Here is a 13808-nt window from a genome sequence, read left to right as displayed (position 1 = left end):
GAGGGCTGATAGGAGGTGAGGTCAGGGGGAGGAGCTGGAGCCAAACACACACAGTGTCAGGTGTCAACTCCAGGCTTTTAAGGATATTTAATTGTAATAAAATTCAATAATTGTAAACAATTTTTTTCTTCTTATACAATTAACATATAGGTTTGTCTCTACAGTTTTTAGTTTAAAAGTCTGAACATAAATTTAATTCAAACTACAGCCCTAGAAAGAGCATGGGTGTAGGGTCAAACTGGCTACACTTTTATTTTGTTTTTATTATTTTCTAAAATTTCTTCCTTTTTTTGTTGCAGCACGAGGGCTTTCTCTAGTTGCCCGGAGGCAGGTGGAATCTTAGTTCCCCAAGCAGGGATCAAACCCACATCACCTGCATTGCAAGGTGGATTCTTAACCACTGAACCACCTGGGAAGTCCCATAATTGGCTACGCTTTTCAACCTATCTGTAAAATGAGAATAAATAACATACTATCCAAAGCAAAAGCATTCAGCGCAGCCTCACACTCAGATGACACTCAGATTTTTGTTTTGTGTCCTTCAAACACAAGATGGGGGGTTGGGTGGGAGAGACATAGCCTTGCTGGGAGCAGGATTACTCACACAGACACTAGCTACCATGCTAAATAGAGTAGATTTCATCCTGCTGGGGAGGCCCCTTAACAGGGTTTTGGGGAAAGGAGTGAGAATGAGATTACTCAGTAGAGGACGGACTTGGGAAGGAGGAGGCACAGGAGAAGGCTATGATCAGAGGGCAGGAGATGGCAGTACCAGTAAGAAGGCGGCTATAGTAACCCAGGTGAGTGATGGTGAGAGTCTGACCTTGCTCACGGGTGGAAGAGAGAAGTGGAGGTAGGGAGGAGGAATGAATTCAAGAGATTCCCGAAGCTCCCAAAGTTGTTTACACATAGGTGCCATTGAGAGAGCTTCCTCCTCCATCTAGATTGCTCTGCTGCTTCTACACCTGCTATCTAACCTTCAACTTGAGACGCTTCAGTTCAGGAAAGCCCCACCCCACCCCCTCGCCCCCAGGCTGGCTTCAAACACCCTTTCTTACGCTCCCTCCTTTCTTACGCTCTCTGATCCTCCTGGAGAGACGGTTGTCGTGTGTCGCTCCCCACCTCCCTGCCTGGGAGGACAGCAGGGACTCTGACCACCTTTCCTTTGTGTCTCCAGAGCCCTTAGGGATGTTCAGTCAATCTTTGTTTTTCACATTCACTCTGGCCTTGTGATTTCCAAACATAAGTTGGTTCAGCCTGGGAATGCTCCTGTTATCATTAAGAATCAAGTCTTTCCTTATAATTACAAAGTCCTGGATTTTTTTTTTTTTCTGGTTGCACAGTATCTGCCTTTATTGTATTCCAAGAAGAGGAAGCTAGCTCCAGATGCCCCCCATCCCAGGCCTCAAGGAGGGGTTCTCAGGAAGGACCCAAAGTGCTGGCGGAGAACAGCAGTTCCTCAGGAGCCTATACTGAGGCCCAGAGCTGCAGGCCCAGGATGGAGAGCTAATGGTTGGGGGCCAGGGTCCTAATTCCCAGGCACAAAGACACTCCTCCAACCCACAGGTGGATGGGCTGGATTCTTCCTAGAACTCCCGCGTGTACTCCCTCTGGAGAAGAGGCCCAGCCCTGTGTCTCTGGTCAAGAGAGGATGTGGAATTCACAGTGACTCCCTCTCCCTTCAGTCCGGAGCATGAGGTCCCACAAGGTCATCACCTTCCCTCTGGCCACAGCTGCTGATGCAACCTTCTTGCAGCTCTCACCTCACAGCAGAGGGTCTGGGAGGAGGGGAAGGGTGTACTAGGTGAGGCGGTGAGGGGGGACAGAGAAACCAGAGGGTCTGCTCCTCCCCAAGGAGTGGTAGGTAGGGTGGGGGTCAGACTAAGGAAGCCCTTGGCCCAGGGGACAAACAGGAGTCAATGAAAGGCAGGCAATAGGCTGCAGTTGGTCTCAAAGCCAGAGATGGGGAACAGGGGGCAAGGGAGCAGGGGACGCAAGTGAGCGACTGCCTGAGTGACGGGGGTAGGCCGATGAACACGCATCATCAACGACCACTGCGCAAGGAGGGGACAGGCCCTGGGACAGGTTAGTGTGCAAGATAAACTGGGAGGAATGAGGCAAAATGGTTGAAGTAAAAGGCACTCTGAGAGTCACCAGGCCAGACACAGCAGAGGAAGTCTGGAGCCCTGAGGACAGGGAGAGATCAGAGCCAAGTGAAGGGAGAACGGGAGATGCTGGCCCGTGTGCCCCCAGAACACAATGTTCACAACAGAGTCTGGGCAGGAGGTTGACTGCAAAATCATGCAGAGGACTCAGGGAGCTCCCAGCAGCGGCCAGTGTAAAGTTCAAGGAGATCCAAGGTTGCCAGGGACTTGGAGGTGGGGGCTGGTAGCCCTGGTGAGAATGGCACCAGGAGAGGCCACTGGGCTGGGTGCCACTTACCCAGCATCTGATGAGAAACAGTGAGGACAGGCTGCTCGGAGAGGCCCCAGGTGGAGCCTCCTTGACATACCGGCTCTGCTTGGCTCTGTACTGGGAACGTCTCCATCAGTTCGAACAGCTTCCTTGTTGGTCTGATGCTAGGTGGAGGCCCCCAGCCTCCCATTGGGGCTACACGTGCTCTGGGCCTTGGAGCCCCCCTCTTGGCTGGGGGGTTGTCCCCATAACTGGATCCCAGATTTTAAGACCAACCTCATTCTTTTAATTTCAGAACAGCTTGTGCCCTATAACAAGAATACATCCCACTGCCCTGACTTCTCATTCCAGGGTTGAGGTTTCTAAGGAGAAGCTGGCTTTGGTGCCCAGTAACCAGGTTACTGTTGTTTGGCCTGCATCATTGCAAACTTGTAATTTATTGATTCTGATATTTATGCTGTGTCCCATCCCAAGATGTGCAGATAAGAAAGGCAGGCCTGAGATTAAGAATGGCCTGAAGAATGATCCTAATAATTAAATCACCTCCTTGGGTAGCACAGTGCCCATTTACTCTTGGAGTCTGTTGTGTTTAAATACTCCTTAACAAATTACATCCTGGTCAGGCCAGGACTCCCCAGAGAGGAGCATCTCTCAGGTGGCTCCAGGAAGACAGTTACTTATGGCAAAGCCAGTGAGTGGGGAGGAGACAGTATTTCAAACCTGCAAGAAAGAAAAATGTGAAGGCCAGCAAAGAGGAGCCCTGTCAGCAGAGCTGCTGTGGCTGTTCCCTTTCATCAGAGATGCATGACTCTCTGCTGAGTTCTGGTATTCTGGCAGCAAGACGGACTGGGGTGGAGTGGAAAAAAGAGGGTTCTCGGGTGGGGAAGATAGTAGGCCCAACATCCACAGCCTTCGGAATCAGAAAGATCAACATTAATACCATTACTACTGATGATACTAACATCAACCATAATAATAGCAAACACTTATGCAAAGCTTCTTGTTTGTCAGGAACTGTTCTAAACATTTTATCTATGTTAACTCATTTAATCCTCACAGAAACCCAATGAGATGGCTTATTGCCCTTATTTTACAGAGGGGGGAAACTGAGGCATAGATAAGAAACTTACCCAAGACAACATAGGTAGTAAGTGAGAAAACTGGGAATCACACCTAGGCACCTGGTTCCAAGGCAAAGTTTCTTAACTACTCTAGCTTCCCCAATGGCTCAGACCCAGGTTCAATCCCTGGGTCAGGAAGATCCCCTGGAGAAGGGAATGGCTTACCCACTCCAGTATTCTCGCCTGGAGAATCCCATGGACAAAGGAGACTGGCGGGCTACAGTCCATGGGGTCGAAAGAGTTGGACACGACTGAGCAACTAACATTTTCACTTTCTCTCTGCTTTATTTTATCTCCACAGTTGAACAGGGATACTGGTACTCACATGGCAGGGTGATTTTGAAAGGTTGAACAGTATGCACTCAATTAGTAGTAAATAAGAATTAGAAATAGTGTAGTGAGACAATTCCCCGGTGGTCCAGTGGCTAAGACTCTGCACTCTCAGTGCAGGGGACCAGGGTTTAATCCCTGATCAGGAAACTAGATCCCACATACTGCACCTAAGAATTTGAATGCCTCAATTAAAGATCCTGCATGCCACAGAGAATTGGAAGATCCTGTGTGTCCCAACTAAGACCCAGCACAGCCAAATGAATAAATAAATAGAAATAAATAAATATTTTAAAAAGCAGTATAGTGATAAGAATCTGGGAGTGAAATATCTTGTAACAGTTTTGGACTGTAAGTATCAAGAATCTGACTGCCTCACCTAGGCAAACATGAAATTTATTGAAGGGGTATAGAATATCTTTTCTTTAAAAAAAAAAAACTTTTTATTTTGTACTGGAGTATAGCCAATTAACAATGTTGGTATAGTTTCAGGGGGATATAGGATATCTTATCTTGAGCTTGAAGGGTAGTGTCTTAGAGATTTTTCTACAGTGTTCTTGGTAGCAAAACCCATGAGGGAGGGAGGGAGGCAGGAGGCAGGAAGGCGTGGGCAGAGGGAGAAGCCAACTGTGATCCCACAGGGATGGCCTTTCAGAATCAGTCCAAGGGAGGCCACTCCAAGGAGGGAGCATAACCTTGGTGAGGTTATGAGCAGTTTTTGGGATGAGGCTTACCTGTGGCCATCAGCATGCAACACTGCCCAGTCTTGGGAGGCAGTCGGGACAGTGCACCAACGCACCCACTATAGGAGGAAACAAAATTGAAGTAAAACTAACAGCTAAGCTTGAGAAAGGAAGTGGCTCAGCTGCACTGGGCAAGCAAGGTGGCAAGAGCAAATGGAGAGCCTTTTGGGAGTCACAGTGTCACTCTCCTGGTTCCTTTCCTTCATTATTTAAAATTAATTTTTATTGGAGTATAGTTGCTTTACAATGTATTAGTTTCTACTGTACAAAATGAATCTGCCATACTATGAAAATTGTTCTGTTATGTCCAACTCTTAGGACTGTATCCCATGGACTGTATCCTGCCAGGCTCCTCTGTCTATGGAATTTCCTAGGCCAGAATACTGGAGTGGGTAGCATTCCCTTCTCCAGGGGATCTTCCCAACCCAGGTATCAAACACCAGTCTCTATCCCCTCTTTTTTGGATTTCCTTCCCATTTAGGTCACCACAGAGCACTGAGTAGAGTTCCTCGTGCTATAGAGTATGTTCTCATTAGTTATCTATTTTATACGTAGTATCAGGAGTATATATATGTCAGTCCCAACCTCCCAGTTCATCCCACCCTCCCTTTCCCCCTTGGTATCCATACATTTGTTCTCTATGTCTCTCTTGTTCCTTTCTTTCTTGAATAATTTTACTAGATATCCTTTTGTTTTATCTTATTGAGGTATAGTTGATTTACAATTTTTGTTAATTTCTGCTGTACAGCAAAGTTATTCAGTTATATATATATATATATTCTTTTTCATCTTCTTTTATATTATGGTTTATCTGAGGATATTGAATATAATTCTCTGTGCTATACTATAAGACCTTGTTGTTTATCCATCATATATATATGTGTGTGTGTGTGTGTATACATATATATAGTTTGCATCGAAGCTCCTAAGTGGTTCCTTTCATTGAATGTTCAGTTTCCGGGCAAAGAGCACGTGGGCGGGTCTACCGGGTTGCATAACATCTGTTGGCTAGGATGGGTGGAGACTCTGATCAACAGTTCTGTCAAGTTCCTCCCATCAGGAGATGGGAACTGTTTCTCTACGCCTTGAATCTGTGCTAACTTTGTCACTTGCTTTGCCCAGTAAGATGAGTGGAAGTGATGATGACGTACCAATTCTGAACCTAACAGGTCTTGAGGACTTTCACTTTCTCATAGAATTCTGCTCAGCTGCCATGTGAATAGGCTCGGACTAATTTGCCAGAGGCTGACACTTCATGTAGAACAAGGATGAGCCATCGCAAATTTAAAGCCAACGTAGGCCCCCTAGTCCCTGGCTGACGCTGCCTCTAACCGCACATTCGTGAGTGAGCCCAGTCAAGACCACAGGAGCCCCAACCCCAAATTCTGACCCACAGAACAATGAGCTAAATATGTGGCCAGTGCCACTAAGTTTTGGGGGATGCTAACTGATACATGCTTCTGATATACCATGTGCCCATCACTCACTTGCCAGATCATAAGCCCTCGCCCATGGGGATTAGGTGTGCTTTCCTCCAGCTCAGATTTTGGTCACGTGATCTGGTACCTCCTTTTCTGTACATCTGCTTTTCCTCAACTGAAGGTGAGGGTGCAGAGTTGGAGAGGCAGCAGATCTCAGATTCCTTGCCACATTCAAACTCAAACCAGCAGTTTACTCTTCAGATGAGGCCTGTGACCCAGAAGGAGCTGGTAACGTGTGTGTGTGTGTGGTTCCTTAATTAGTTAACTAGTTATTAGTCAACTCTTTTAGTTTTCCAGGTTTGCTAACAATTTTTTGGATCTTATAACTTTTATTAAAAGCATACTATGTGCCATGCATTTGTTAATCAGCTGCTTCATGCACATTATCTTATGATTACATATCTCCCCGTTTCAAAGGCAGAGAGATGGTATATAACTTTCCCGAGGCCATACAGCTAGTAGCAGAGCCAGAACCAGCCCTAAGGTTTTCAAAGTTTAATATTTATATTCTTTGTCCTATTATGGGCAACCAACCAAGCCAGGGGCCTCTGGCTGGGCTGTGACCCCTCACATAGAAAGATGTGGTTATTGAGTCCACTAAATATCAGTGGAAGCAACCCATACCCCAATTGAAGCAGAACTGATCATCAAAAATTCGAGAGAGAACAGTGTTATAGGACAATAACACCATAACTGGTGTTTAATAATGAAGGTAGTTGATTAGTTTCATTGCTTTTGTGGAGAATTATGCTTTGTATTTTATCATGTTCCCAAGTGTTTTATATATATTGTTTTATTTGGATAATACAACCTTTAAAAAATTTATTTAGGTATGTATATTTTTGGCCATGCCAAGTCTTAGTTGAGGCATGTGGGATTCTCCAGTTTTAACATTCAAACTCTTGTAAGTTGCGGCATGTAGTATCCAGTTCCCTGACCAGAGATCGAACCCAGACCCCCTCATTGGGAACATGGAGTCCCAGGCACTGGGAAATCTTGGATATATAGCCTTGAAGGGACACTGATTATCTGAAGCCTGCTCCTGAATTAAGGGCTAATATTTAGCTGGCATGAACCAGAATAGCCATATTGATTGTCAAACACTGAAATAATTCCATAGTTGACAGAACACTTATCTTGAGCCTTCAGAATACCCACATATACCTCCCCGACTCAACTCCTCCTGTACCTTCATCTGAGACCCAGTACCCCACCTTCCAAAGATCCAGAAATTAAAGGGTAAGCAACTGGCCCAATGGGGTGTCGATTACCCAACCCCAGCAATGCTGTGGGGCACCGAGTATTGGGCCTCGCCCCAAGAATTGATACTTCCCTACCATTACTCATTTCAACTCAATAAACTTGGTACTTTAGAAAGACCTCTGATAGGGTTACTCTTGAGGATGTGCTGAGATGGCAAAGACTGGTAGAATGAAAATTCTGTATTCTGGAACTTTCTCCATCCTTTACCACAACCCTCAAAATCTAACTATATCATATCCTATCCACTTAGGGCTCATGCTTTGCTCGCCATGGGAAAAGGACCTGCAGAACATTAGTCTTCCAAAATGTCTTCTGAATAAAAAAGGTTTGGGGATCTTCCCTGATGGTTCAGTAGCTAAGACTTTATGCTCCCAATGCAGGGGCCCTGGGTTTGATCAGTAGTCAGGGAACTAGCGATCTAATGCCACAGCTAAGAGTTTGCATGCAGCAACTAAAGATCCCACATGCTATAACTAAGACCTGGCACAATCAAATAAATAACTAAACACAAGTTTTAAAAAACAAAAAAGGTTTTGTGATCATCTAAGTTGATGAACGCTGCCTGCTATATCCTGTTTTGGGAGCTTCACATATTACATAGTAAAGGCTCTGAGAAGACCTGTGGTAAAGAAATCTACTTCGTTTAATCCAACATTTCCTAACCATGAAATTTCATTTACCTCCCATGAGAGACTAGGGATGTATAAAAAGCCTCAGTGAGAGAGAATGAGGAGCCAGAGGAGGAAAAGGAAGATGGAAATGCTGCTGACTCTGTACTTGTAAACCAGGTCAGGTCAGGAGGTGAGGCAGGAGATGGAGGTGGAGAGAAAAGAGTGCAGGGCAGCACGGTGCTGGCCCTGCTACCCCGTGGCCACCATGCCCTCTGACTTCTGGGCAAGTGCAGAGAGGAGGGCCAGGCAGCAACTGGGACTCCCCCTGGGATATCTGGAAGACCTCAAGGCAGATTCCAGTCTGCCAGTCAAGAGCTGGGTTCTCATTCCAGTTTGGTAATTTTCCAGATGTGTAACTTTGAGCATGTTATTTAAGTTCCCTGGGCCTCTCTTTCTTCAGTTCTAAGGATGAAAGTAGATAAATACATGTAAATGATTTCCAACAGTTGCCTAGGTGTCACCGGAGGGCTTCTTAAAGTAGAGTGCTGGCTCCTACCCCCAGGATTTGACTCAGTAGGTCTGGAGGGAGCTGATGAGTTCACTCTTCTGACTAGTTTCCAGGTTCCAAGTGATCAGTCTGGTTAGTTTTCTGCAATTGTGGTTTCCATTCTGCCTGCCCTCTGATGGAGGGCAGAGGCTTGTGGAAGCTTCCTGATGGGAGGGACTGGCTTTGGGGGAATCTGGGTCTTGCTCTGATGGGCATAGCCATGCTCAGTAAATCTTTAATCCAATTTTCTGTTGATGGGTGGGGATGTGTTCCCTCTCACAGGAGGAATAATGGTGACTTCCTTTGAAAGGATTGTTGTATTCAGTGCCCCTGATCCCATGGCAGGCCACTGTCGACCCAGGCCTCCATGGGAGACTCCTAAACACTCACAGGTGTGTCTGACTCAGTCTCTTATGGGGTCACTGCTCCATTTTCCTGGGTCCTGGTGTGCACAAGGTTTTGTTTGTGCTCTTCAAGAGTCTGTTTCCCCAGTCCTGTGATCTATAATCAAATCCCACTGGCCTTCAAAGACTGGAGGTTCTTAGTCCCTTTGCCAGATCCTCAGGTTGGGAAATCTGTTGTGGGCCCTAGAACTTTTGCGAAAGTGTGAGAGCTTCTTTGGTATAATTGTTCTCCAATTTGTGGGTTGTCTGCTCTGTGGCTCTATGGTGGGTCTCACAAGCTGTGCCTCCCAGGTCTGCTGTAGCCAGAGCCCCTGTCCCCGTGGCAGGCACTGCTGGCCCATACCTCCCCAGGAGACACTCAAACACTCAAAGGCAGGTCTGGCTCAGTCTATTGTGGGGTCCCTGGGTCCTGGTGCACACAAGGTTTTGTTTGAGTCCTCTGAGCATCTCTGGTGGGTATGGAGTTTGATTCTAAACGTGATTTCGCCCTTCTACCATCCTGTTGGGGTTTCTCCTTTGCCCTTGGACATGGGGTATCTTTTTTTTTGGTGATATCCAACATTCTCCTTAATGGTAGCATACGTATACTCCAGTCGCTGAGGCCTCCATGGGTCATGCAGGCAGGCATGGGGAGAGGTTCACTGCTGCTTCAAGGCCTGGGCCCAGCCAGGGGCAGCCATAGGGAGGGCCCTGGAGCTCTACAGAAACAGCCCTCAGTCTCTTCTGGGCACCCCCAGCTTACCTGCCAGCCCAAGGCCAGAGGGCCTGGAGGGCCTGTGGAGCAGGTCACAATCTGTCTCTCACCACACTCTCCGCTGCAGGGACCACACAAACACACACATACACACATACCCATCCTAACATCTATCAGAAAAAACAGTAGCCACCCCCCCAAAACCCTTCTCATGGATCCAGTTGGCAAACAGGATTGTCCAAAATCAGCCCCTCATCTCTCCCTGCCAGCTAAGAGCTTGTCTTCAGGAAAGAGAGGACAATGCTGGTGTTTGAGCCACAGACTTGGCCTAGAGAAGGAAGAAGGGCTTTCCTTCCCTGGGCACCTCAGTGAACCTTCCTTCCTGTGCCCCATCCTCAGAGCTCCCATGAGCATCACAATGGCACCCATCTTCTCTCCTGCAGCCTCTTCTGGTTTGGAGGCACTTTCTCAGTTTTCAGCCCTCATCTGTGAAATTCAAACGGGAAAGAGACCTCTGACTTCTCCCTGCTGTGGGAAGAGAGTGCTTGTCTTTCCACATATGACCCCATGATCACAGGGCCTATAAACCATAAAAGAGCCAGATCTCAGGACCCACTGCAACTCTTAGTGAGAGCAGGAGAAGAGGGGCTAGAAACTGACATTCATCGGGCGTATACTAGCTGGGTGACATCAGGAAAATTACTTAACCTCTCAGAGTCTCAGAGACTTTATCCCCAAAATTGTAATACCCGGCTTCCAGGGTTCTCATAATATTAAACGGCACCTGTGCCAGTGTCTGGAACTTGGTACGTGCTCACTGATTAATTCAATAAACATTTGAAATAAGTTCAAATGTTTACTGAATTTATTCTCTGTATCAGGCAGTTCTAGACACTGGGGATTAACAGTGAATAAACAGGACTAAAACCTCTCCCCTTGTGAAGTTTGTTTTATTGCTTAAGAATTATGGTTAGTTGTTATCATTTGTTAGGTATTATACTACACTTTCGGAGAAGGCAATGGCACCCCACTCCAGTACTCTTGTTTGGAAAATCCCATGGACAGAGGAGCCTGGTAGGCTACAGTCCACAGGGTCGATAAGAGTTGGACACAACTGAGCGACTTCACTTTCACTTTTCACTTTCATGCATTGGAGAAGGCAATGGCAACCCACTCCAGTGTTCTTGCCTGGAGAATCCCAGAGACAGGGGAGCCTGGTGGGCTGCTGTCTATGGGGTCCCACAGAGTCAGACATGACTGAAGTGACTTAGCAGCTGCAGCAGCAGCAGCATACTACACTTTAACCACTTATCTTTCTACACATGTGTGAATATACATGAATATATTTATATCAAGTTAGTTATGGTCATTTCCTTTTATTTATTTTATTAAAATATTTTATTGGAGTATAATTGGTTTACAATGTGTCCGCTTCAGGTGTACAGCAAAGTGATTCAGTTATATATGTATATTCTTTTTCAGATTCTTTTCCCTTTTAGGTTATTACTAAATATTAAGTACAGTTCTCTGTGCTACACAGTAGGTCCTTGTTGATTATCTATTTTAAGTATAGTTGTGTGCATATGCTCATCCTAAACTTCTAATTTATCTCTCCCCCATTCCCTTTTATTTAGATAAAAAGCTGTTTCAGAGGAATAAAGTAAGTTGTTCAGGTTCACAGAATCAGAAAGCAAGGGACCTAGAACTGAAATCTAGGTCTGTCTGTCTCTTAAAAGTTGATCTTTAAACTATGCTGTAGTCAGAGAAACAATCAGACCCACCAAAGCCTCAGAAAGTGGCAGCAACCATTCAGAGATGGCATCTTCCTTTTCATGTCAGCAGCTCTTGTTGCATTAGTCCCCTTTAAAAGGAATAATAGAGACCCTGATTTTCAGTGCTGTGATTATCACTACAGACCCTACTGTGTGAGCCATAATTAATGGAGATGCCAACTGCCAACTAACCAGAAAACCTCCAGCATCATAAATCTGTCCCCTGCCTTCTCATGAGAACTGATGGATGAGGGATTCAGCTTAAATATTTAACAAACAATAATTCAAATACCTATTCAACCATTTACAAGTTGGCATGTTTATAAATATAAGAGTTATACTTTCTTGCATTTTACATGAAATGTACTTAGGGTTGAATGGAGGGGCTAGAAATGCCCCATATTTTATGGGGAAGAATCTGGGGGAGGAGATGGAATTAGCCTCCCAGTCTTGGTTCAACTTGAATTTATGAAACTTCCAGCTACTATCATGTACCCTTGTGTCACGCCCTCACCTCACTGGTAAGCAAATTAACCACAGATAATGTGTTAGAAGGCCCAGCTGTGCAGCTGGAATAAGATGCCAGAGCCTGATCGCCTTTCCATCAGCAACTCTGAGGATGAAGCCTAACACACAGCCGACAGTACGATGAATTATTAACTTTGAGCCTCCACGATCTCTCTGTTGCTTGAACGGGTCATCTCTCTGGCTGTAATTCAACCTACTTCCTCCTTTCCCACTTCCCAACAGACAACCAGGAAGGAGGCCCAACTCCGGGAAGACATTCTAGCCCAGTAGCCGGGGGTTGTGAGCCGTGAATATCTGGATGCTGTTTGAATTTAACTGTTTTGAATGAATAAAGTCTAAGTCAGCATTGACAGCAGTGATTTATCTGCACTTCACAATTATTGAATTTAGATGCTCCATTCACTGGGTGATTTATTAAACTGCTCTCCCCTCCAAGGGAGAATCAAAGCGCCTCCTTGGGCCCTAATGGATAGACACTTTGGAGGCACTTAGGGAAGCCATTGTTGATAAGACTTACTACCTAAAAGAGCACCCTGGCTCATGTTGTCTCTGCACGGAAATAACCTCCATTATTTGTGTTTCCTTCACAGTCAATAACTCACCCTTTCCAAAGAAGGGTGGGGCTCTTGGCAAGTACCTCTGATGCTGTAGGGGTTGAAGTGTCACATCTGAACAATGAGTTGCCTGCCACGTTCACCTCCTTTCGCCCACACCTCCCACCTGTGTAGCCCAAGGTCCCTCCAGGTTGAAGAGAGATCCACAACTCTGGCCACCAGCTGCCAACCCTCCGTGATCACGGGTTCTACCTCCCTATGTCTGCCCCTTAAAACAATTCCAGTTAGGACCTTATTTTCCTCTTCTCAAAACAATGCAGATACTGAAACACATCAGTAAGAATGGAGAGGAGAAAGGGGCCATGAAATGAATCAAATACAGGTTGGAACACCCAGCACCCTCATGATTGAAAAGGGCATTGGCATCTGTGGCACCAGCCATAGACGATTCCAAGCGGCGAATGGCCTGGTAATGAAATGAACCCCAGTCAGCAGCATATCTGGTGTGGCATCTTGCCTCATCTTTCTTCTACTCTGGGAAAACAAAATTAGCTTATGGGGCACAAAAGGATAAAACAATGAAAGTCAAGTTCTCCCTGCAGAGGCCCCAGTTCTAGGTCTTCTCAGATTCAGGTTTCAAGGGCAGAGGTCAGTTATTTTGAAAGAAGACAAAGGAAAAACAAAGCTGATCCAAGACAATGATTAATAAACATCAGAAAGCACGATATGTTTGAATAGAAGAAACTTGTATAAAAGACAGTAATGGTAACTCACATGTGAATAGTTTGTGATCATTACAAAGCACATTCACAATCATTTTCATGGAGTGGGGCAGGACTGATCCGAAGGAGAATAAGGAGATGGACTCTGATACGGGAGGAGGGAAAGACCTAAAATGTAATTATTAGAAACAAAGTAACTTATAAATACATTTAGGAGAAAGTGGGCTAGTAAGGAAGACCTTATGGAGAACATCTGCGGTACTGCAGAACTGTGGTTTCTCTCCCTGACAGGAAGGAGTCAGTATGGATCATAAATCTTATGGCTACACATCCAAGTTTTCGGTCTGTTTTTTTACCCATTGGTGTTGCTGCCCAGATGGAGCCTCAGGCAGAATTTCCTCCTCACCTGTGTACCTTGGCTTGGGTTGAGAGCAATTGTAATGGCTGTGCTTTTTCTTGCTCAGGAAATTTGGGCCTGCTTGGAGCAGAGTGACTGTAGCAGAGCAAGGAGCCAGGCTTTTCACTGGAGGCTCATAGTCATTCCGGGAAGTAAATATTATTAGTTCTATCTTTAAAACAAGCCAACAGAGGCACAGAGGGGTTGAGTATACCCATCTCAAAGT

At 45.7% G+C, this 13808-nt stretch overlaps 1 long non-coding RNA gene across 1 annotated transcript; it reads left to right on the top strand.

Annotated features, from left to right (window-relative positions):
• Nucleotides 1–315: 315 nt before the first annotated feature.
• Nucleotides 316–12291, top strand: LOC147375486 (uncharacterized). The gene is made up of 3 exons (XR_015160164.1): nucleotides 316–800; nucleotides 4928–5038; nucleotides 12132–12291. It is a non-coding gene; the product is annotated as an uncharacterized LOC147375486 (long non-coding RNA).
• The last annotated feature ends 1517 nt before the right edge of the window (nucleotides 12292–13808 follow it).

Source organism: Bos grunniens, chromosome 3 (assembly GCF_055505025.1).
Source record: "Bos grunniens cultivar Pamir isolate PY7600 chromosome 3, Bosgru_T2T1.0, whole genome shotgun sequence".
Lineage (NCBI taxonomy): Eukaryota > Metazoa > Chordata > Mammalia > Artiodactyla > Bovidae > Bos > Bos grunniens.
The sequence above is the reverse complement of the archived record's forward strand: the minus strand, read 5'-3'. Positions and strand labels throughout refer to the sequence as shown.